Raw genomic sequence first — 23,687 nt, 5'->3', positions numbered from 1 at the left:
TTGGCTGGCACTTATCACTTTTCACTCGGTCACTTATCACTGCTCAGTACATAGACCCCTAAATCACACATTTACTACCAGATAAATTTAGCATAATTTTTTAAACGATGTCAAAAAATCATCTCTAAGTGAATGTGTGATTTAGACCCTGAAACACAAAATCAACCGAAAATCTACGCAAATCAACCTTTAGTAAATATACCCCCAAGAGTCTAAACAGCAGCTAAGGCAGTAATCCATACTTACCTACTCTCTCGGAATGGCTGGGAGCCTCACAAAAAAATGTGGGTGGCCCTCCCGACACCCCCGGAAAGGGGGCAAGTCTCCCGACTGGCATCACCCCCCCGCACCACCCACCAACGTCCGCTTCCCCCTGTCAGCGTCTGCTCCCCCCTTGTATAAGTGACCAGTCCGGGGGGAGCCGGTGACGCCCTTCGTGCTGAATCTCGTCATTGTGGCCCCGGCCCCACTATTGCGCAGCAGGAAGGTGGGTCCGCGATGATTATATTGCGCAGTTATGCCCCCGCCCTCAAAATCACGTCACGCCCCCCGCCACTGAGCCATCCTGGCTGCCTCCTCCCGGGGGAGACAGTCAGATTGTTGTCAAGTCTGCAGTGATCTGATAACACAGGAATATGTGGTCGTACATATTCTTCAGCAATTCACGAATACAGTATATGCATGCTTATGTTCCTTTATTTTCCCTTATATTGCAATGTAGATATTTAGTATTAGTATAGTTGTGTGAGGTGCAGCTGGGTCACATTTGTCAAATGGGAATGGGTATGAAATACCGCCGGCCGCATGGTTCGATTCCCGTCAGCGGCAGCCCGACAGGAACAGAGTGCGACGCAGCGGAAGCCCGACAGCGCTGGAAATCCCGATCGTGGATAGGTAAGTATCCACTAACCTAACCTAACCCCCCTAACCCTAACCCTCCTTAGGGGTGCCTAACCCTAACTTCCCCCCCAAGTGCCTAACCCTAATCCCCCCTCTAAGTGCCTAACCCTAACCACCCCCTTCCCCGCTACCTAAACCTAAGTCCCCCGGGGGGGTGCCTAACCATAAGTCCCCCCCGGGGGTGCCTAACCCTAACTCTCCCTCCCCCTAGCCTAACCCTAACCCTCCTGGGGGGTGCCTAACCCTAAGTCCCCCCCGGGAGCCCTAAACCTAACCCTCCCCCCCTGCGGCTGTCAGCTCGCGGCGCCCGGCATCACTACGATCGTGATGCCGGGCGCCGGTCTCCCGGCGTCGGGGAAATGCGGGCGTCTACATCTAGATGCCCAGCATTTCACCCTTGCCGGGATAAGACAGTCGGGAAGCCGGCTGCCGGTATATAGGCAGTTGGCTTCCCGATTGCTTCCCGACAAATGGGCTCTGCCCTGGAAAGGCCTACCCTCCCCTCTCCAAAGTAAATAAATGAGTCCATGTCGCACCAGTATTTTATTTCATGTTTAATCCAAAGGTATATTATATAATGTATTAAAAAGTATATACAAATTAGTGTTTATTTCTATGCAGCTGTGATTAACTGCAGAGATATGGATAAGTTAGAACTGATGAGGCAGCCATGTTTTTTAATGGTTCAAGCAATAGAAATGCTTGTACTGTAGGTTTAAATCTATGGGCACGATTCTATTCAACGCGATATAAATAGCGCCGGGAGATAGCTCCCGGAGCTATTCAATTCATCGCGATGTTCGGTCGGGGAAGGCTCGTTCTTGCGCCTTAAACAGGGTGCTTAGGCGTGATAACGGGCATTCCCCGACCTAACTTCCCAGCGCGAGGCTGTTTTCCAGGCGCGAAGGGCAGAAAACAGCCTCGCGCCGGGACTTTTGTCGGATTTCTTCTCTCATCCCCAGAGGGATGAGAGAAGAAATCATTAGTCGGACTTGGCAGCTCGGTGTATTGAATAGCTCCGGGAGCTCACTACCAGAGCTATTTACATCGCGTTGAATAGAATCGTGCGCTATGTCAGTTTCTTAGCGTGTGCAAAACAGCAGACAATAAATCTCAGACTTTATAAACAAAAAGAGAGCTAATCAAGATAGCCTTGGCCCATATGAAGCAAGAATTACTAGCTACAGGGGAACAGAACAAGAAGATAACATATTATATTTTGGTTAAGACATACTGTATAACCAATTAGTGTCTAGCACGTACCAATATTAAATAAATTAATATTCCCCCTTTGGGTTAACTGGGAGTATAGTATAAAGTTCATAAGAGAAAAAGGGAGGGGGGGCAGACGGAGGACAAGGGAGAGAGGGAGCCAGGGCCGTAGCTAGGGTAGTGCGGCAGGTGCCATCGCACAGGGCACCGCAGGGCAGGGGGCGCTGTTTGGGCCTGTCAAATTCTGTTTATTATCATTCTTGCTTGTAGCTTCCTCTTATTTCATCCCCAGCATCTCCTGGCCTCTCCTATCTCTTCCCTGGCCCTTCCCCATGAAGCTATGGACCTTTTTTGGGTGCATTAAGTCCCTTTGAAAAATGAGGGGGGCGCCAATGCTCTTTCTGGCACAGGGCTCCAAAAAGTCTACTTACGGCTCTGGAGGGAGCACATCGAGGGTCTGAAGGGGCTGCTGGGCACAGCTGCCGTGCGGTATGTATGAAATTGGCTGAATGGTATGACTGGCACTAGGTGTCACAAATTTATTTTACAAGTATTCAGACTGCTGCTAAAATAACCTAAGTGTTATGTTTTTTTGTTGTAACTCTGCACTGGCAAAAATACATGTATGAGACTGCTGTCTAAAAGTAAAAACATTTTAATTTATTTTAGAATCTTTATTTGTGTGAATTATTTTACTATCCTTTATAACAAGTAAGGTTTATAAATAAATATAGAACAAACCACGTTTTCAGATCCTATGAAAAATGTTTTTTTTTGTTGGTTTGTTTATTTATATAAATCACTGTGGCAGTCTATAAGATCAATGTTGGTATCATTTGTCCTTGGTCTATAGGCTGCCATTAATCATTTATTATTCTGCACAGGTCGTGTTAACCATGACATGGTCACATGGCACATATTATAACGAGCAGAGCATCTTTGGTATGCCCCTCTGAGCTCTCTCTGTTCTATACAATGTAAAATCCTCTCTTTTTCTCTCAGTTCTGTACTTGCTCTTTAAACAAGAAAACCTTCTTTCTATATGGGATTGTTGTTTTAAAAGTAGTAAAAAGTACTAAAAATATTTATTTTTAGGGGTATATTTACTACAGTGAGAGTTTTTAGAAGTGGAGATGTTGCCCATAGCACCCAATCAGATTCTACTTAACATTTAACTAGCACCTTATAGAAGATAATAGCTAGAATCTGATGGGTTGCTATGGGCAACATCTCCATTTCTAAAAACTCTCACTTAAGTAAATTTACCCCTTAGACTGGATAAACAGTGCTAAGACAATATGATGTCTTGTACCAGGAACTAGCTATATACAATACAGAACTTCAAGCTACATAAAAAAGTAAAAAAAAAAATATATTCTACATGACAGTTAAATACAGTGTTCAACCCTAATATAAAATTATATTGTTTTAGTGTTCTCCTTAATTAATTAATTATATTCCAAATATATTATATGTGAGCCTCCTAAATCATTATACCATATATTTTATTTTTTGGGGGGAGAAATGAATGCGTTTTATTTATATTCATTAGGAGATATGGATAATGTTTGCTAACAAGAGGTAATCTGCATCCATCATCCCATTTATTATCATGTAGTTTAAAACTGTATTTACATGATACATGCCTACTCTCCCGATTTGGCCGGGAGCCTCCCGAAAATCGTCTGCCGCTCCCGGCCCCCCGGAAAAGTAGGCAGGTCTCCCGACTTCTCCAGTCCCCCCCGCAATATAGCGCTAAACCCCCGCTGTGGAGGGGCTGATGACGCGAATCGCGTCATCATAACCCCGCCCCCTGTCTCGCAATGCCGGAAATATCGGCATTGTGTAGCGGGGGCAGGCCTAGATGACGCAATCGTGTGGCTCCACCCCCAAACTCCGCCCCTAAACACTGGTAATTCATCTGGGCACGCCCCTCTATACAGGCCTCGCCCCCCTGCTAAACCGACCTGGCTGCTTCCTCCCGCAGGAAGCAGCCAGAATGTAGGCAAGTATGATTTACATGTGTTTGATCTATAAAAATATACAGCAGTATGGCCAACTTATTTTTATTTTAATTTTTTTTATTAAATTCTGGGTTTGCAAGTTTAATGACCTGCAGAGTGAATCTATTTTGAAGCTATTTATTAGTTGTATTAAATATTATATATTTTTTTATTTTTTAACTGAAATCCTGACCCGAGTTTGTTTTTAACCACCAATTTGGAGCTTAAAAAACAGTTTTATAGTCCAGGACAGCCCGGTATGTAAACTTAATCATTAGTTATGATATTTAGCAAGATAGGTCTCATTTACTAATATCTGCTCCATTAATTCAACTAATTAGCCAGCAATTCAGGCTACATATCGCCACCTATTGTTTACAACCTTCTTAAAATGTTTAATTTATAGTCCTGGCAGAGAAGAGGGTAAGGGGTAAATTTAGTAATGGTGTTACCATGGAAGCTGCCGCCCTCAGCCAATCAGCGGCTGCTGTTATGTAACCCAGCCGCTGATTGGCTGATGGCAGCAGCCGCTGATTGGCTGGGGGCGGTGCTTCCATGGTAACGCCTCTCTATTATAGTGAATTGAGCTGACCGGCAATTTCCTTAGGTCATTTTGGGTGGTTTCTGTTCTCCCTGGACTCACCTTAGGACACCTGCGTTACGGTTTGATGGTTTGTCTATGGGCTCGCAATTGTACTTGGACTACTATTGGAGAAGAGGAACGACCTCTATCACGATGTAGGTAAGTATGTAGTGAGTGTGAGTGCGAGCGAGTGAAAGGATGAATGAATGTGTAATAAAGATGTACAATATTTGGAGTGTGAGTACTCTGGGTTTTTGTTTAGATTTTTTTATAGTGGGGATACAGGTGCCGCGAGTCTGCAGGTACTTGTAGTTCTACAAGTGCCAAAGGGAAGGCTGGCTGGTACCTGTAGTTCTATCTGGAAAGTATTCACAATGCTTCACTTTTTCCACATTTTGTTATGTTACAGCCTTATTCCAAAATGGAAAAAAATCATTTTTGTCCTCAAAATTCTACACACAATACCCCATAATGACAACGTGCAAATTTATTAAAAAAAAAACACTAAGAAATTACATTTACATAAGTATTCACGGCTTTTGCCATGAAGCTCAAAATTGAGCTCAGGTGCATCCTGTTTCCACTGATCATCCTAGAGATGTTCCAACAGTTTAATTGGAGTACACCTGTGGTAAATTCAGTTGATTGGACATGATTTTGAAAGGCATGCACCTGTCTATATAATGTCCCACACTTGACAGTGTATGTCAGAGCACAAACCAAGCCTGAAATCCAAGGAATTGTCTGTAGTCCTGCCTCGAGGCACAAATCTGGGAAAGGGTACAGAAAAATATCTGCTGCTTTGAAGGTCCCAATGAGCACAGTGGCCTCCATCATCCGTAAATGGAAGAAGTTCGGAACTACCAGGACTTCCTAGAGTTGGCCGGCCGTCTAAACTGAGCGATCGGGGGAGAAGGGCCTAGTCAGGGAGGTGACCAAGAACCCAATAGTCACTCTGTCAGAACTACAGTATTCCTCTGTGGAGAGAGAACCTTCCAGAAGGACAACCATCTCTGCAGCAATCCACCAATAAGGCCTGAATGGTAGAGTGGCCAGATGGAAGCCTTCCTTAGTAAAAAGCACATGGCAGCCCGCCTGGAGTTTGCCAAAATGCACCTGACGAACTCTCAGACCATGATGAGACAAAGATTGAACTCTTTGGCGTGAATGCCAGGTGTTATGTTTGGAGGAAACCAGGCACCGCTCATCACCAGGCCAATACCATCCCTACAGTGAAGCATGGTGGTGGCAGCATCATGCTGTGGGGATGTTTTTCAGCGGCAGGAACTGGGAGACTAGTCAGGAAAGATGAATGCAGCAATGTACAGAGACATCCTGGATGAAAACCTGCTCCAGAGCGCTCTTGACCTCAGACTGGGGCGACGGTTCATCTTTCAGCAGGACAACGACCCTAAGCACACTGCCAAGGTATCAAAGGAGTAGCTTCAGGACAACTCTGTGAATCTCCTTGAGTGGCCCAGCCAGAGCCCAGACTTGAATCCGATTGAACATCTCTGGAGAGATCTGAAAATGGCTGTGCACCGACGTTTCCCATACAAACTGATGGAGCTTGAGAGGTGATGCAAAGAGGAATGGGCGAAACTGTCCAAATATAGGTGTGCCAAACTTGTGGCATCATATTAAAAAAGACTTGAGGCTGTAATTGCTGCCAATGGTGCATCAACAAAGTATTGAGCAAAGGCTGTGAATACATATTTACATGTGATTTCTTATTTTAATTTTTTTTTTAATTTGAAAAAATGACAAAAAAGCTTTTTACACATTGTCATTATTGGGTATTGTGTGTAGAATTTTGAGGACAAAAATTAATTTATTCCATTTTGGAATAAGGCTGTAACATAACAAAATGTGGCAAAAGTGAAGCTTTGTGAATACTTTTTGGATACACTGTATATTATTACATAAGTTAACCCATTACTTCTAAACTCACTGCCACAAGGGGTGCAGAAAAGAGCCCTGGGCTTTTGGGGGGTCCCCACTTTCCGAGGACTGCCAGCCCTGGGATAACCAGTTTAGAGCTGCATAATGCTTTGGTAGGAGGACCCCATCATGTGCGACTCCCTGCTGTGGCATTACCACCCCGGCTGGTTCAGCCTGGCACTGGCATCACTAGGGGGGTGCGGGCCGTACTGGGTGACACCATCCGAGGGGGTGACACCAAAATAGCAGAGTTGCTCTGCTATTTTGGTGTCACCCCGTCGGATGGTGTCACCAAGACATGGAGACAGGCAGGGAGAGATTGTGGTCTTCCCCAGCAGCTGCAGGAGCGCTGGGGAAGCCCACTGTGTGCAGTGAATGGGAGGCGGTAATACCCCCAATATCGGCACACATATGGGGGCGGGTCTTCGTGGGTCAGGGCCACGCCCCCTTTCCGCAAAGCCGTGCCTCTTTCGAGCGCGCCTAAGGCGTGCACAGCAATTAAGCCTTGCTGCACCGGGTGTCACAAAGGTAAGTGGCGCCTCTGCAGCCTGGTGCTGGTAAATGGAAAATAGGGGGAACCCCATTCCGGTTTTTCTCCAAGGTTCCAGGACCAGACCAGGCTAAAAGGTCCAGGGCTGCGCATGCGTATGGGTCGTAATGCGCATGCGCCAACCAGTCATTGCGGTCGGAAATCGTGTGTTTGCAAAATAGAGAGTGTCTGCTAATTTGAGTGACAGAATGAGGCATTTGTGGGTGGTAACAGGGGAAGGTGCTTGAAAACGGGGAGTGGAGATCCGAACGCAGGCGTGCCAAACAGTCAAAACGGGCGTTTTAAGGGTGTGCATAATTAACAAAGCAGCGCATTGGCCACGTCACTTGGTTGTCTCTTAGCCTGAACTGTTCGCATGATTGCGGTAGGAAAATCCTACCACAAGCACTGCGAGCAGTTCAGACGCCTTTCGATGTACTCGATTAATCTAATAAATAGCGGAGATGACGTATGATGCGAACAGCCAGGGGGCATTTTTACATAATAGCGAACGCATATTTTGTTCGCTCGCTCAGACATAGAGGCGTCAACAGACCGCAAAGAGCGAGCGCTCTATTTAAATATCCGGCCCCTTTTTCTGAACGAGCGAGCGCAAATAGCATCCGGCTCTGAATCAGGCCCACTGTCGTTCATGGAGTGAATCATCCCGTATGTATGCACCTTAAGATATAGACAGCCTCAAACACGGAAAGAAAAATATCAGTTACAATCAGTAGCAGACTGTTTCAAAATAATATCAATTTGTCAGTTATCTCACCACACAAAATAACATATTACGGAGACCCGATAGTTAAGTGCTGTATGGATGAACAAGTCCTCCTATTACACACATCTTGGGTCTTTGCTGAACAGCGTCAAGTACAGAGTGAGAGACTGTAGATAGATAGATAGATAGATAGATAGATAGATAGATGTAGAACCCCCCCAGAGGGTGACAGACTGCACAAAAATAGATAGATAGATAGATAGATAGATAGATAGATAGATAGATAGATAGATAGATGTAGAAACCCCCCAGAGAGTGAAACACTGTAGATAGATAAATAAATGTAACCCCCCCAGAGAGAGAGAGAGAGAGAGAGAGACTGTAGATAGATAGATAGATGTACAGTAGAAACTCTCCAAAAGAGAGAAAAAAAATATAGGGCCTGATTCAGAGCCACTCGTAAGCGGCAGCTCGTTCGCTCCGAGCAATGTTTGGCCAACTGCGCATGCGTACGGATCGTTATACGCATGCGCGAACCAGTCAGTGCGGTCAAAATTCATGTGTTCGCAAAATAGCGAATGCCTGCTAATTTGAGTGACAGAATGAGGCATATGTGGGTGGTAACAGGGGAAGGTGCTTGAAAACGGGGAGTGGAAATAAGAACGCAGGCGTGCTTAAAGGTCAAAACGGGCGTTTTCTGGGTGTGCATAATTAATACAGCAGCGTCATTGACCACGTCACTGGGTTATTTTATAGCCAGAACTGTTCGCAAAATTGTGGTAGCAAAAAACAACCACAAGAATAGCGAGCAGTTCATACCCTGTTCGATGTACTCGATTAATCTAATAAATAGCGGACATGACGTAGGATGCGAGCGGCCAGGGGGCGTAGTTTCCCAAAAAACGACCGCAAGTTTTGTTCGCTCGTTCAGACCTAGAGGCGTGAACAGACCGCAAACAGCGAACGGTGCATTTGAATAGCCACCCCTATTTTCAGGACGAGCGAGCGCTAATTGCGTCCGGCTCTGAATCAGGCCCATAGATAGATCACATACAAAACCAAAACTTCCAGCTATTGATCCTCCTGAGTTGGATCTCTGGAATCCCAGTCAGGTCTCATCCCCACGCTGTGCTCCCACCTCTGAGCTACATGCCATTCCTTAATCAGCTCAGCTTTCAGTTAGTGGTCAGCACTGCAGGGCCGACTTCTGGCAGATGGAACAGCACAAATGAGGTTGGGAGCATCTAGTAGCACCTGACAGTACCGCACTCAGCAGTGACACTGACAGCAGCTCTCTATTCTGTACCCGGCCGGCTCATAAGAGCCATCTTCTGATCAGAGCTGAACATAGACTGTCTGCTGGCCAGTACTGATCAGGGGGGTTTCTAGGTACTCATGCACTCAAGCACTACTACTAGAGCATATTCCAAGGTCAACCCATTGGGTTAAGATTATAACACTAAAATAACCTTATTTTAATCACACACTTAAAAATCTCCATTGATTTCACTCATTAAAAGAAAAAAATGCTTCAGGGCTCCTCTTGGGCTAGAGGCCTTGAAGCTTAAGCTTCATAAGTTTCACAGTAGATCCGCCTCTGCCTCTACCTAGTACATGGCAGCAGCTGGAAGCGGTTCGGCAGGTTAAAGACACCCCTGACCACTCTGATTATGTGGAGCATCCTCTCACTACCTCATGGCTGCCATCTGTGGTCATCAAAATGGTGTCAGGAGGTTGTGCAGCTCAAAAATCTATAAGAAGTCCCCGACTCAGCCCATCACTAATGGATATGATAAAAAAACATGTAAAAATGCATTAATAGAAGTTGACTGTTTTGCATAGCTATATTCTCTGCTATATTTGTATAGGTGATATAATTTGTACATAGGTCACCAGTGTCGGACTGGGGCATGGAGGTCCCACCGGGGGAATGCATTGGTAGGGGCCCATCCTTAAGGGGTCTTGCCAGCCAACATGGATGCTTGGTCAGCCATTATAGAGGACACAGCCTGCAGAAAACATGGATACTACAGTGCATGGTGGTAACTGACTCTGTAATAGAGTTAAAATGTATAATTCAAGTGTACTGTCTGAAACTTGATATTAGAAGAGGATATGGGGCTCTCAGGCAGTGGGGCCCACCGGGGATTTCCCCTGTACCTCTGTGGGCCAGTCAGACCCTGTAGGTCACCCATCTGCAGAATTTGTCATGGGTTTCAAAACCAAGAGGGGATTTTAATCTTACACATTCCGCACTTCCTGGAGATGTCCTACTTGTTTCCTTGAAATACTGCCTTAAGACTTACAGCACATTGTGATTCCATGAGACCAGTACATGTACTGTACATGGTAAAGTGTTGCTTAAATAATCCCACTGACTGAATAAACAGTTTACTCGGATAGATATGGGCGCAGCTTACTGTGGAAATGGCTGAATACAGAGCGGGTGGGATCCTGGGACCAGAGCCAAGAACAGTTCTGGGAAAGAGCTTGTGCAGAATAGATATTTTTTTTTATGCTGGGACCGTACTCACAGCTCAGTAGCTTTACAGCCGGACTTTGTGTAGTAACGATAGACAGACTGAAATGCCTGTTTAAAAAGTACTTATCATGTTAATAAGCTAAATACAGTATATGGATGGATACATTTCTTATTACATTGCTTTCGAGTAGACCTAAATTATGCATTAAATGACTAGTCTGGAGATAGCAACCCCTCATAATTTAATTTAATCATGATAAAAACATTAGTGGCAAATGTGCCTTAACCCATAGCAAACAGATATTGGGGCCAATTACATAGCATATGACTTATATGGCACATAGTTGCACTGCGCCTGCGTCCTGATGGTTACTGCACTGAGACGCAGAATGACTTTGGACGCAGAGAGTCATTGTTAGTAGGCATTTCCTGTTGGTAATAGTGGGGTGGCAAGCCAGAAGCGGGCATGTCCCCAGCATGTTGCGGTTAGTGACTGCATTTACAGATACATTTGCACTGACACAGACAGCCATGTTCATACAGAGAATCTGCGACCTCCATAGAGCTGATGCAATCTTTGATGGTGCGGCCGATGATGCATCTTAATATGCACAATGACGGATTAGCGCCGCGGCCAGTGGGCGTCTCAACAAGACCAGCGGCCGCAGCATGAGCATAAGGACGCAGTTGCAGCTGTATCTGCACCCACTTCTGAATCAGGCCCAGAATATTTATATATCCTACTCTTTAAAGGGGAATGGGATTGAAATGCCGGCGGCTGTTTATGCGCAGGTTCAAATCCCGACAGCGTCTGGCCGAAGGGAGGAAACCCCGACAGCGTCAGGTAAGTAACCCAACCCTCCCCTCTCCCCCCTAGCCCTAACCCTCCCTTAGGGGTGCCTAACCCTAACCTCCCCCCAGGGGTGCCTAGACCTAACCCCCCCTCCCCGCACCCTAAACCTAACCCTCTCCCCGGGGTTGCCTAACCCCCCTTTTCCTAGCCTAACCCTCCCCAAGGAGGTGCCTAACCCTGTCACCCTGGGGTGCCATAAAACTAACCCTCGCCCCACGGCTAAGAAGACGTGTGCTCCGGACTTACCTCGTTCGGGCCCGCGTCGTCCTGGATTCCGGGCATCGGGATTATGATAGGTTGTCGTATCTCAACGCCTATCATATATCCCTAGCTGGCATTCTGCCGTCGGTCACATAACTACATACCCTTTAAAGGTCCCTGCATACAATACCGCCTGCCCACAGCAAGCAGGGGCATGGGCTGTCAGTGCCTCAGATGAGTGTAATCATTGCTGCTTTACACATGGGACTTGTAAGCGTGCAAAATGCACAAGTGGGATTGTCACTGCTAAGCACAGACTACAAGCTCATGTGGTTTATCATCATTGTTTATTTGTAAGGTACTACAAAGCTCTACAGCACAGGACAAAAGTACTACAAAGCTCTACAGCACAGGACACTGGATATAACAAACCTTGCAAACTGCAAATCATACATATAGCACAGCATACGTACAGCACATGATACATAAACACAGAACAAGTACACGCAAGGCTGATGAAGGAGGTGCAGGTGTGAGATGGAGGGTAGAGCAGGCCCTGCTTACAGAGTGCAAGTGAGACACATCGCTGAGGCAATAGGAAACAATGGGACACATAATGGAGATTAGGGTATTAGCTCTTTGTACACCCAGAGGAGTAGAATCGGGTGGAATAATAGAGCGTTTATGAAGAGGTGCATTTGGTGAGAGTGCTTGAAATAATGAAATTTGGGAGAGAGTCTAGACAGTATCATGGGAAGCATCAGGGTCATCATGAGAAAAGTGGGATCCCAATACTAATGGGTGGTATGGCCACTCCCCACTCTGACCATGGGGCACCCAGTGCCCATATTGTACCACTGCAAAGTGGCACAACTCTGGCAGGCATCAGATAAAGACACATCTACTACTCACAATAAAGCAGATCCATATTGTATAATGGCACCAAATATGAGAAATGATTGTATTGAGTAGACAGAAGCTACTGTAGACTTTAAGGGGCACACTTACTATTAGTTTATTTAGATCAATTAAAAATAGATCTAATTTGCTCAATATTGATGGGCTTTCTAAATGCAAAATCCACATGTAGCAACCCTATGGATGATAAATAGGTGGAATTTGCGTTCAGAAAGCCCATCAATGGTGACCGACTTAGATTGCTCTAAATCAACGTTTTAGTAAATGCACCCCTTACTGAGCCAGTGTATTTTACCCCTTTAGCTACAGCACTGGGTAACAGCTGTTTGATTATTGCTAATCAGAATATTCATACAAAATATTCATACAGCAACATGCTGACAATTATTTTACCACACAGAAGCCCTACTATTTAGTAGATTATGGGCCTGATTCAGACCCACTCGCGAGCGGCTGTCCGCTCGCAAGTGGGTCGATGGTCTGCACTGAGCATGCGCACGACGGAGGGAGCTCCGTCGTGCGCATGCGCCAGACACGACGAGCGAAGGACTTTCCTTCGCTCGTTGTGTCCGATCAAAGGGGGCGTGCTGTCAATGTTGATTGACAGCACGGCCCCTTTGGTGGGCGTGCCGGGGGCGTGCCTCCCTGACGGGGGCGTTCCCACGGGAACGCCTCCCGTCAGAAGCCGGCCCACTGACATCACTAGTGATGTCAGTGGGAGTGATTTTGGCTCTGATAGAGCCAAAATCACTCCGGAGCTTGCGGTTGAAAACCTCAACCGCAGGCTCCGGCTCGCAATTTCGATGGTCGCGATGGTCACGACCATCGCGGCCATCAAAATGCACGCTCGTATAGCCTGTGGGTGGTGACCCACAGCTATACGAGCGTCCAGGAGGACGCTCCATTTTCATGGAGCCCGGCCCTCATTCAGAGCGTGCGCTCTGCTCAGAGCGTACGGCTCTGAATGAGGGCCTATATGTTCTGCCATTTTTAAGTTTGCTTTCTATTTTAATAAACAGAAATATAACGTCACATCACACTGTGATATTCAAGTTATTTAGTGTCTCTTTTTAGTCCTGTCTTCTCTTCCTCCTTTGTATCAATACTGTGTGTATTAAACTCTGGGGATCACCACTGACTGGCCAAACTGGGTATCCACACACTCAATAGATGTTTGGGATATATTGGCTAAATATATTATACTCTACTACTGGAGTGTGGTATAATAGATTAATATGAAAAGGTCGACAATGTCTAGATAGACACCAGATGTTAGACAGATAAAAGGTCGACAGGGACAAATGTTCGACATGGAAGGTCGATGGGAACACTGTCGACAAGGTCAAAAGGTCGACTTGAAAATGGTTGACACAGAAATGGTTGACACATGATTATTTTTGTTTTCTAACCCTAATCTGCACCCTACCCCTCCCCTTTGTGCCTAAACCTAACCATCAGTGGAAGTGACAGTGTAATATTTAAACTACAATACCTGGCGCTTAATTGTAACAGAAAGTTAAATACTTATTTGTTTTCTATATGTGTATATTACCTGAAAAAAATGTAGATGGGTGTGCTCCCCAAACAGTTAATATATTGGGTTATAAACTGATTTGTGTGGTTATTTAAACCAGCGCTCCACCTCTATCTTTAGTGTATATTACCTGCTAGCAAGTAACAGCATTGGTCTAGTTAGTACCCAAAGGAAAAAAAAACTTTTAAACAAGCTAATTTTGTTGGTGGAAGTGCCTAACCTTAACCCTCCAGTAAGTGCCTAACCCTAACCCTCCAGTAAGTGCCTAACCCTAACCCTCCAGTAAGTGCCTAACCTTAACCCTCCAGTAAGTGCCTAACCCTAACCCTCCAGTAAGTGCCTAACCCTAACCCTCCAGTAAGTGCCTAACACTAACCCTAAAAAAAAATAAAAAATGTGTCGACCATTTGCATCCCTCCTATTGACCACATACAGTCAGTTCAAAGAGAGACCAAAAACAATACTTATTTTTTTCCCCTCTACCCACTTGTACAACTTTGCCAGGTTTTGGCAGAGCCGGATTAACAACAGGGTAGCCGGAGTGGTCGCCCAGGAATCCCTACACACTGGGGGCCACTATACATAACTACTCCAGTGTAGTGGGGCACTGTGTCATAAGTGAACTGGGGTTTCTGTGTGGCATAATGTTAACTGGGAGCACTACAGTGTGTTTAACACATTTTTGTGTACTTTTTAATAGTATTGTTAGCATATCATATTGATAATTTGATTGGTAAGAGCCCCTCACAAATTAGTTTCCATAAGGCACCCTGAAACCTTAATCCGGCACTGGGCATAGGATCCAAGACAGGCTGCCCCCCATCCCCCTTCCCATCTTTCCCCCGAAAGAAGCAGCACAAGAGACGTTTTGGAGGTAGGAGCAAGAGGTGGTTATCAAACAGGGGGACAGACCAGTGGCAGATCTAAGATGGTGAGAGGGGGTGTATCTTGTGATGAGGTCACATGTCACACATCTATGGGTGGGAGGTGTTGGTTAGGGCTTTAAAGGTGAGGATGAATGGCTTAATTTGGATTCTGGAAATAATAATAAATCATTCTATGGACTTGTCCTGGCATTTAGTGACATATTAGTAAACAGGGATAGACAGTGGTGGAGGGACAGATAGCAGAAAGTTGCAGTAGTCTACGCAGGAAATGATGACAAATTTGTCAATAGTGAGGGAGATTAGAGGTGAGATAATGACACTGGAGGAGAGAAAATGATAAGCTCTGTTTTGGACATGTTGAGCTTTAGGTTGTGTTGGAATATGAAAGTGGGGATGACGGAGAAGCAGTTGGACATACAGGATAAAAGAGAAGGGCAGATGTCAGGGGAGGAGAGGTAGATTTTGGTATCTCTGCATTTGTTCACCGTCAGAAGTGGTTTCTAGATAGAAAAGCAGTGGGTCAAGAACAGAAAGAGATAATGAAAGGGAGGATGTGAGGGACGTAGAGGCACCGAAAGAGCAATGAGGAAAACCAGGAGAGAGTAGTGCTGCACAGGCCAAGAGAATGAAGGGTGTCTAGAAGAAGATGGTGTCCAGAAGTGGCAGAGATGTCAAGGAAGTTGAGTATGGAAAGTGAGCCTTTGACTTAGCCATGAGTAGAACTTTGGTCACCTTAGTGAGGCCGTCCTAGAGAGTCCAGGAGAGAGTGAGTGGAGGTAGCGTGAGTCAGGCACTTCTATCCAAGCTGCTGAAGTAGATTGAAAACAAATGGCAGTAAACAAATGATTGGGTAGCTTGAGTTAGAGAGATGGTGGATTCTTGAGCATAGGAAAGATGAGCACAGCCATGTTTGAAGACAAAATGGACAGTTCCAGTGAAGAGAGACAAAGAGGCAGTGGGGTTTGGTCAACTTAATGGTCAACTTAATGGGTATAAGAGACTTTTAATTTTTGCTTGGTGAGACAGGGAGAGCAGAATAGTAAGAACTTGAGTAAATTTGTAGTAGACAAAGTCATCATCAGTAATATAAACATTTTTCACCCAATATACTTACTGGTCATCTGTCTCAAAGGGGCAGCTGTATCAAACCTTCTAAAGAGAACTAGTGGAGACGTTGCCCATAGCAACCAACTACACTATAGTTATCATTTATCTAGTACATTCTTTAAAATGATAGGTAGAAGCTGATTGGTTGCTAGGGACATCTCCTCCACTTGTCCTCTTTAGAAGGTTTGATAAGTCTCCCCAAAGTAATTTTTCATATACAGTGTATCCAGAAAGTATTCACAACGCTTCACTTTTTCCTCATTTTGTTATGTTACAGCCTTATTCCAAAATGGAATAAATTCATTTTTGTCCTCAAAATTCTACACACAATACCCCATAATGACAACGTGTAAAAAGTTTTTTTGAGATTTTTGCAAATGTAATAAAAAATTAAAAAAAACTAAGAAATCACATGTACATAAGTATTCACAGCCATTGCTCAATACTTTGTTGATGCACCTTTGACAGCAATTACAGCCTCAAGTCTTTTTGAATATGATGCCACAAGCTTGGCACACCTATCTTTGGGCAGTTTTGCCCATTCCTCTTTGCAGCACCTCTCAAGCTCCATCAGGTTGGATGGGAAGCGTTGGTGCACAGCCATTTTTCAGATCTCTCCAGAGATGTTCAATTGGATTCAAGTCTGGGTTCTGGCCGGGCCACTCAAGGACATTCACAGAGTTGTCCTGAAGCCACTCCTTTGATATCTTGGCTGCGTGCTTAGGGTTGTTGTCCTGCTGAAAGATGAACTGTTGCCCCAGTCTCATGTCAAGAGCGCTCTGGAGCAGGTTTTCATCCAGGATGTCTCTGTACATTGCTGCATTCATCTTTCCCTCTATCCTGACTCGTTTCCCAGTTCCTGCCGCTGAAAAACATCCCACAGCATTATGCTGCCACCACCATGCTTCAATGTAGGGATGGTATTGGCCTGGTGATGAGCGGTGCCTGGTTTCCTCCAAACATTGACGCCATAGTGTTCAATCTTTGTCTCCTCAGACCAGAGAATTTTGTTTCTCATGGTCAGAGTCCTTCAGGTACATTTTGGCAAACTCCAGACTGCCATGTGCTTTTTACTAAGGAGTGGCTTCCGTCTGGCCACTCTACCATACAGGCCTAATTGGTGGATTGTTGCAGAGATGGCTGTCCTTCTGGAAGGTTCTCCTCTCTAAACAGAGGAATGCTGTAGCTCTGACAGAGTGACCATCGGGTTCTTGGTCACCTACCTGACTAGGGTTCTTCTCCCACGATCGCTCAGTTTAGACGGCCGGCCAACTCTAGGAAGAGTCCTGGTGGTTCAGAACTTCTTCCATTTACGGATGATGGAGGCCACTGTGCTCATTGGGACCTTCAAAGCAGCAGATATTTTTCTGTACCCTTCCCCAGATTTGTGCCTCGAGACAATCCTGTCTCGGAGGTCTACAGACAATTCCTTGGACTTCATGCTTGGTTTGTGCTCTGACATGTACTGCCAAGTGTGGGACCTTATATAGATAGGTGTATGCCTTTCAAAATCATGTCCAATCAACTGAATTTACAACAGGTGTACTCCAAATAAGCTGTAGGAACATCTCAAGGATGATCAGTGGAAACAGAATGCACCTGAGCTCAATTTTGAGCTTCATGGCAAAGGCTGTGAATACTTATGTACATGTGATTTCTTAGGTTTTTTTTTATTAAATTTGCAAAAATCTCAAAAAAACTGTTTACATGTTCTCATTATGGGGTATTGTGTGTAGAATTTTGAGGACAAAAATGTATTTATTCCATTTTGGAATAAGACTGTAACTCAACAAAATGTGGAAAAAGTGAAGCGCTGTGAATACTTTGCAGAAGCACTGTATCTGCCACTTTGAAGAAGACTCTGGGGAGATGTACTAAGTCTTGGAGAGAGATAAATTACCAACCAATCAGCTAATAACTGTCATGTTTCAAACACAGGCTGTAAACTGGCAGTTATAAGCTGATTGGTTGGTACTTTCTCTCTCTCCACTTATCTCTCTCCAGGGATTAGTACATATACCCCTCTGTTTGGCCCTGACATGACCAATAGGATCATTATTGGGCAGGTTTTTAAAAGTGGCTGAAAGATGACAGTTATCATCCTGTGTATGTTTGGTTATAAATTATAATCCAACTGCTCCAACAGATCTTAATGATCCATCCAGATATTATTACCCACTTGAGGGGCCACATCCAACAGGGGGGCCCCCGTTGCTACACGTGTGGATAACAACATTACACAAACTGTAGTTCATTTCTTATTTATTTTATTTTTTCTTCTGTATTTTCCCAATAGTAGTACAGTTTAATTTCAAGTTATTTGTGTACTAGGCATATTTCTGGTAAAGTACAATGTTTGTCAGCTCTCTGGTATGTCCTAAATCTGTCTACGTAATGAAGAATAACTTTCCTCATTGAATAAAAATGTAAACAGTTTGTGACTTTGTTTGTACAGTTCCCTTTATGGGAAGAAAACACTGGCTATCCCATTTATATTGTATTTCTATCCCTCTTATACATTTCACCATGTGATGCCATTTTGGAAGTTTCCTGACCATTACAGCTTTCCTTACAGAGAAGGAAGCACTATTTTCAAATTTCAGGTAGTTTCCCATTACTTGTTGACCATTCACTTGACTTGAATTTGTTTTGTGCTCTGGGAGACTCCAGTTTATTATTAACTAGCTGTTACCGCCGGCAGTGCCCGTGTTGAAGTTGCTTCTGACGATATTTTTATTGTTATTAGAGGTATTTTAATCGTACTCAGAAATCCACAAGTGTATATTTATTGCAGTTTTTTTTTTTTTTTACAAACAAATAATGTGCCTATGCTACATATCTACATAATAATTAAACGCCTCGTGAAATAAACATATAAGTTTTTCAATGTAGTAAGGTAATGTACCCAAACAATTAAATTATTGCAATGGAAATGGGAGATATTTATTAATTTTCCGTGCATCAGGTAGGGGGTCAATCACAGAAGTGTCACGAGAGACCAATGGTGTTACACAGATTGGCGGCAACCAAGCTTTCTCCCACCACTTGTCCCAAGGCCAAGCGGCCCTGCACACAATTAGTTTTCTGTTTATTACTTACCCCCCTTGAGTATGGGCATAATGATACATAACCTAGCCTATTCCATGATATATACCAGAAAGAACAGTGAATGTTTTATCAAAATCGGTTCAGTAGTTTTTGAGTTAACCTGGAACAAACAGACAGGCAGGCAAAAATGTAAGGGTTCTGCCGTGATTTGCACAGACGGTATGAAGTCGGGAAGCCGGTGGATCTAATCCCGACAGCCGGCTTCCCGACTGCTTAATCTCGGCGAGGGTTAAATGACAGGCGTCTAAATCTGCCTGTCATTTTACCGACGCCGGGAGACCGGCGCCCGGCATCCCTACCGAAGGGACGCCGGGCGCCGAGCGCGGATAGCCGCAGGGGGGGAGGAGGGTTAAGTTTAGGGATCCCGGTGGGGACTTAGGGTTAGGCACCCCCCCGGGAGGTTAGATTTAGGTTAGGGGAAGGGGGGTTAGGCACCCCCGGGGGGGACTTAGGTTTAGGTGGCGGGGAAGGGGGGTTAGGTTTAGGCACTTAGATGGAGGATTAGGGTTAGGCACTGTGGGGAGGAGGTTAGGGTTAGGCACTCCTAAGGGAGGGTTAGGGTATAGAATTAGGTTAGAGAATACTTACCTTGGACGATCGGGATTTCCTCCTCTGCCGGGATGCCGCTGTCAGGATTCCAACCGCTGGGCATGGGTCCGGCGGTAAATCATACCGATTCCGCACAGACAAACCCATTACTCCAGAAGCCTGCATCTGGAGTCACTTTCAATTACCCAACTCTGAACAGCCTTTTGCTGGAGCGCTTCACTTCTGCCAAAGGCTTATGATCATACCACAAGGGGACACAATGTTTTTGTACCACATTGTGCAAGGCCTGATAAATGATAGCAGAACAATATTTCATACTGAACATTTGCCATATGATGGCATGCATGATGCAGAATGTTAAGAGACGCTGTCTACGAGCTGTTCGTTTCGTGGTAGATCGAACCCAAAACCTGCTGTATAATCTATATTGGTTTCACACTACAGTGTGTACCTCCCCCCTCTGCCAATCCCTTTCCCTGACTCGTATGTTCTACATAATCCAATGTACACTCCTCATTCTCACCCTCTCCTCTACCCCCCCCTCCCTACGCCGTCAACCCCTTCTCAACACACACTCCCTCTGATAATCCTGTGACAAACGCCTCTCCTACCCTGTGATAATCACTTCTCATTCCTGGCTTTTGGGGGAAAATGTATCAAACTTTGAGAAGTGGACAAGTGGAGAAGTTGCCCCTACCTAACTGCTCCCCATCTGTGAAATGCACTCCCTGACTCTGTCAGATTCTAGCCTTCAATGGTATATTCCCCCAAACCTCTTATTCACTAGAGACTTAAACCTTGCTGCCTAATCCCTTCTCACTGTACTGCATTTTTCTACTTTCCTTGTGTCACCCCTTTTTACCTCTCTCCTGCAATCTCTCTGTTTAGAATGTAAACTCTCACAAGCAGGGCCCTCCTTCCTCTTGTTTCCTCCCTTTCCACTATCCCCCTTGTTTCCCATCTTCTTTGGATTTCCTTGTAATTGCCTTCTGTAAATTTTGTTTGCATTATGTTATCCTTCTGGTATTACTACTAAAGTATCCTTGTAAATTACTACTGTTATTCTACTTCTGTTACGCTGTAGTATTATGCTAAAGTTTATGCCATTATATATATGAATAGGTACCAGTACAAGGCGGAAGCATTGGAATGGAAGAACAAGAGGACTGTGACATGTGGTATGTTTAGATAGGTGGAATAATTAGAACATTGGTAGTAGACTATAATACAGAAAGGGAAATTAAATATGCTTGGGATATACTGTAAGACTAAAGCTTAGCTACACACTGTAAGATTATATTGATAGGACGAGGAAAGGGGCGATTTTTCGGCAAATTGAAAGCCCCAATATCTGTGCCACACATTATACAATTTTTTTTTAGAAGTTACCATGTACGTCCATGAGGAGGATGACATAGTGAGAGGAGAACATAGAGAATATGGGCAGATTATTGAGAACGCACACACACTTCTCGATAGCGGGAAGATCTTGACCGACATATCAGATAATGGAAGGAATGCGTTTATGGATGTTTTCTAACCGCTTCATTAGTGAAACTCTGAAACGATCATTCATACACACTATACAATAAATGAGAGCGATCATCCAATTATCCCCAAATCGGCCCAATAACTGTATAGTGTGAAGCTAGCTTAAATCTGTGTGTGAAAATTGACTTTCAGGCAAATGATCCGTATATTGGGAGAAAAATGTTAAATGTTTCTATTAATGATGATGACTTCATCTACTACTATTTATTCTGCCCTCTCTGATTTACCAGGCACACCTACCCTTATACCCATACAGTTGACCAGGGATGGGTACCGGAGGTCAACCGTGATGATGTTGACCTCACTATGTCGGCGCTGGGATCCCGACATGAGTGAAATGCTACTTATCATTGTTATTATTATAATTAAAAGTTACTTATATAGCACAGCATATTCCATTGCACTTGGGAACAAACAGTAAGAAAACAAGACTAGGTAATAACAGACAGACATAGAGGTAAGAGGGCCCTGCTTGCAAATTTATAATCTATAGCGAAAAAGGCAATGATACACATGGATGGGTGCTACATATCGTATAATGGTCCAGCCAGATTGCAGAGGTACTTCGTGGGCTGTGTGACCCAGTTACACAGAGGATGTGAAAGTGAAGAAAGAGAAAATATGTAAACTTTTGTGTGGTCTGTAAGAGGGGATGTAATTAGATAGTGAAGCTTAAGAAGGTTATGTGGGCTGTTCTGGAATTTGAGAAGCTTGTCTGAAGATATTAGTTTTCAGGGAACGCTTGAAGGTTTGGAGACTAGAGGAAAGGCTTATTGTGCACGGGAGGGCATTTCACAGAGTGTGTGAAGTCCGAAAAAAGTCCTGTAACCATGAATGTGAGTAAGTAATGCGTGTGGATGAGAGACGCAGATCTTATGCAGATCGGAAAAGTCGGGTTGGGAGATATTTTGAGATAAGTTAAGAGATGTATATTGATGTAGTTTGTTAATAGCCTTATCTGTAAGTAAAAGTATTTTATATTGAACTCAGTAAAATACAGGTAACCAATGACAGAGCAGAGCAGCACACAATGAACGTTTAGCAAGGAAGATTATCTTTGCATCTGCATTCAAAATGGATTGTAGTGGTGAGAGTCTGTTTTGGAGAAGACTAGTGTTTCAAGTGGGTTCAATCTAAAAGATCCCAGATGGGTGGATTCCCAGAAATGCTACTTAAACAAAAAAATTGAATATAAAAGTGCATATATATAATATAATACTTACCTACAGTTGTCGATTCCTTCAGTATATTCAGCAATCACATCAGCAAAATCCAGGAGCCCTTCTCTCAGCATCTCGAGACTGGATTATTCTCAAATGTCCTGGCACTTCTGCAGTCAGTGTATTATATCTTCCTCATATTCTACCTCAGAATCACTGTCTAGCTGTTCCCAATTCTGAGCAGTAATCAATGTACGTATTTGTGCAGCATCATGTCTGATTTTTCTACCTTGCCATTTCTTACGGTTACTCTGTTTATCACATATTGTTCAAACTGAGTCTGCAAGTCACTGGTACAGTGTTCCTGGGACCGTACACAAGTCCTCAGTACAGCATTCTGTTCCCTTAAAGAATCTTGCTCTATTGTCATTTCCTCCATCTGTGAGACCAGCTCAATGACAGCCTGTGCAGCGAGATTTAGAATTGCAGCCGCAGCTCGACATCACATTTTCAGAATACATACTTAAATCAACATTTGTTAAATCTTCTAAAGGTGTTTCAAGTGGGTTCAATCTAAAAGATCTAGGAAATGATGGGACAACAGCTATAACAGGACCGGGAGGGGTACAAATGTTTGTGAGAAATCCTCTATATACAAACGCCCCCAAATCTGTAAACATACAAGGGGTATGGAAGCAGGAAGCCACTGCTTCAGAGACAGAGCGGGCTTCCGTGGCAATGGAAGATTGGAAACAGAGAGATCTAATTGACCTGTCCCGCAGATTGAGGCAGGGGGCTAATGAATCCCTTCTAGAATGGGTACTCAGACTGTGGGAGGAGGGAGGAGATTCCATTGAATTAAATGCCAGGGAGATGGCTCAAATGGGAACTTTGTCAATAGATCCCCGGGTGCGTTTGCAGTTGCAGATGTACCGTAGTAGGGGTGGTATATGGACTCTACTGAGAGGGGTACAGGCACCCATATGTGAAGTGGTTAAAACTCCAATGTCTTTGATGCCTACCACCCCATGGCATAACAGCACAGAAGGTATTCGTAGATTGCGTTTACTGGGATGTGTGAGAGGCCTTGTGAAAGTGGTGACCACGATAGGTATAGGCACTACTCTAACCCCCTGGGATGGTCCTGATTTGTGTGTACTGCGAAAGAAGACCTTTATTCCTTTTAAAATGCCTATTCAGGAGTTTTTTCTCTCAGCATCTAGCCTATATAAGCTGTACTGTGTCAGTATAGAATCAGCCTTATTCCTGGAATAACACTGACTGCAGAAGTGCCAGGATGTTTGAAAATAATCCAGTCTCTAGATGCTGAGAGAAGGGCTCCTGGATTTTGCTGATGTGATTGCTGTATATACTGAAGGAATCGAAAACTGTAGCTAAGTATTATATTATATTTACACTTTTATATTCAATTTGTTTGTTTA

Source organism: Taudactylus pleione, unplaced genomic scaffold, assembly GCF_031769625.1.
Source record: "Taudactylus pleione unplaced genomic scaffold, aTauple2 ptg000252l, whole genome shotgun sequence".
Taxonomy (NCBI): Eukaryota; Metazoa; Chordata; class Amphibia; order Anura; family Myobatrachidae; genus Taudactylus; species Taudactylus pleione.
The sequence above is the reverse complement of the archived record's forward strand: the minus strand, read 5'-3'. Positions refer to the sequence as shown.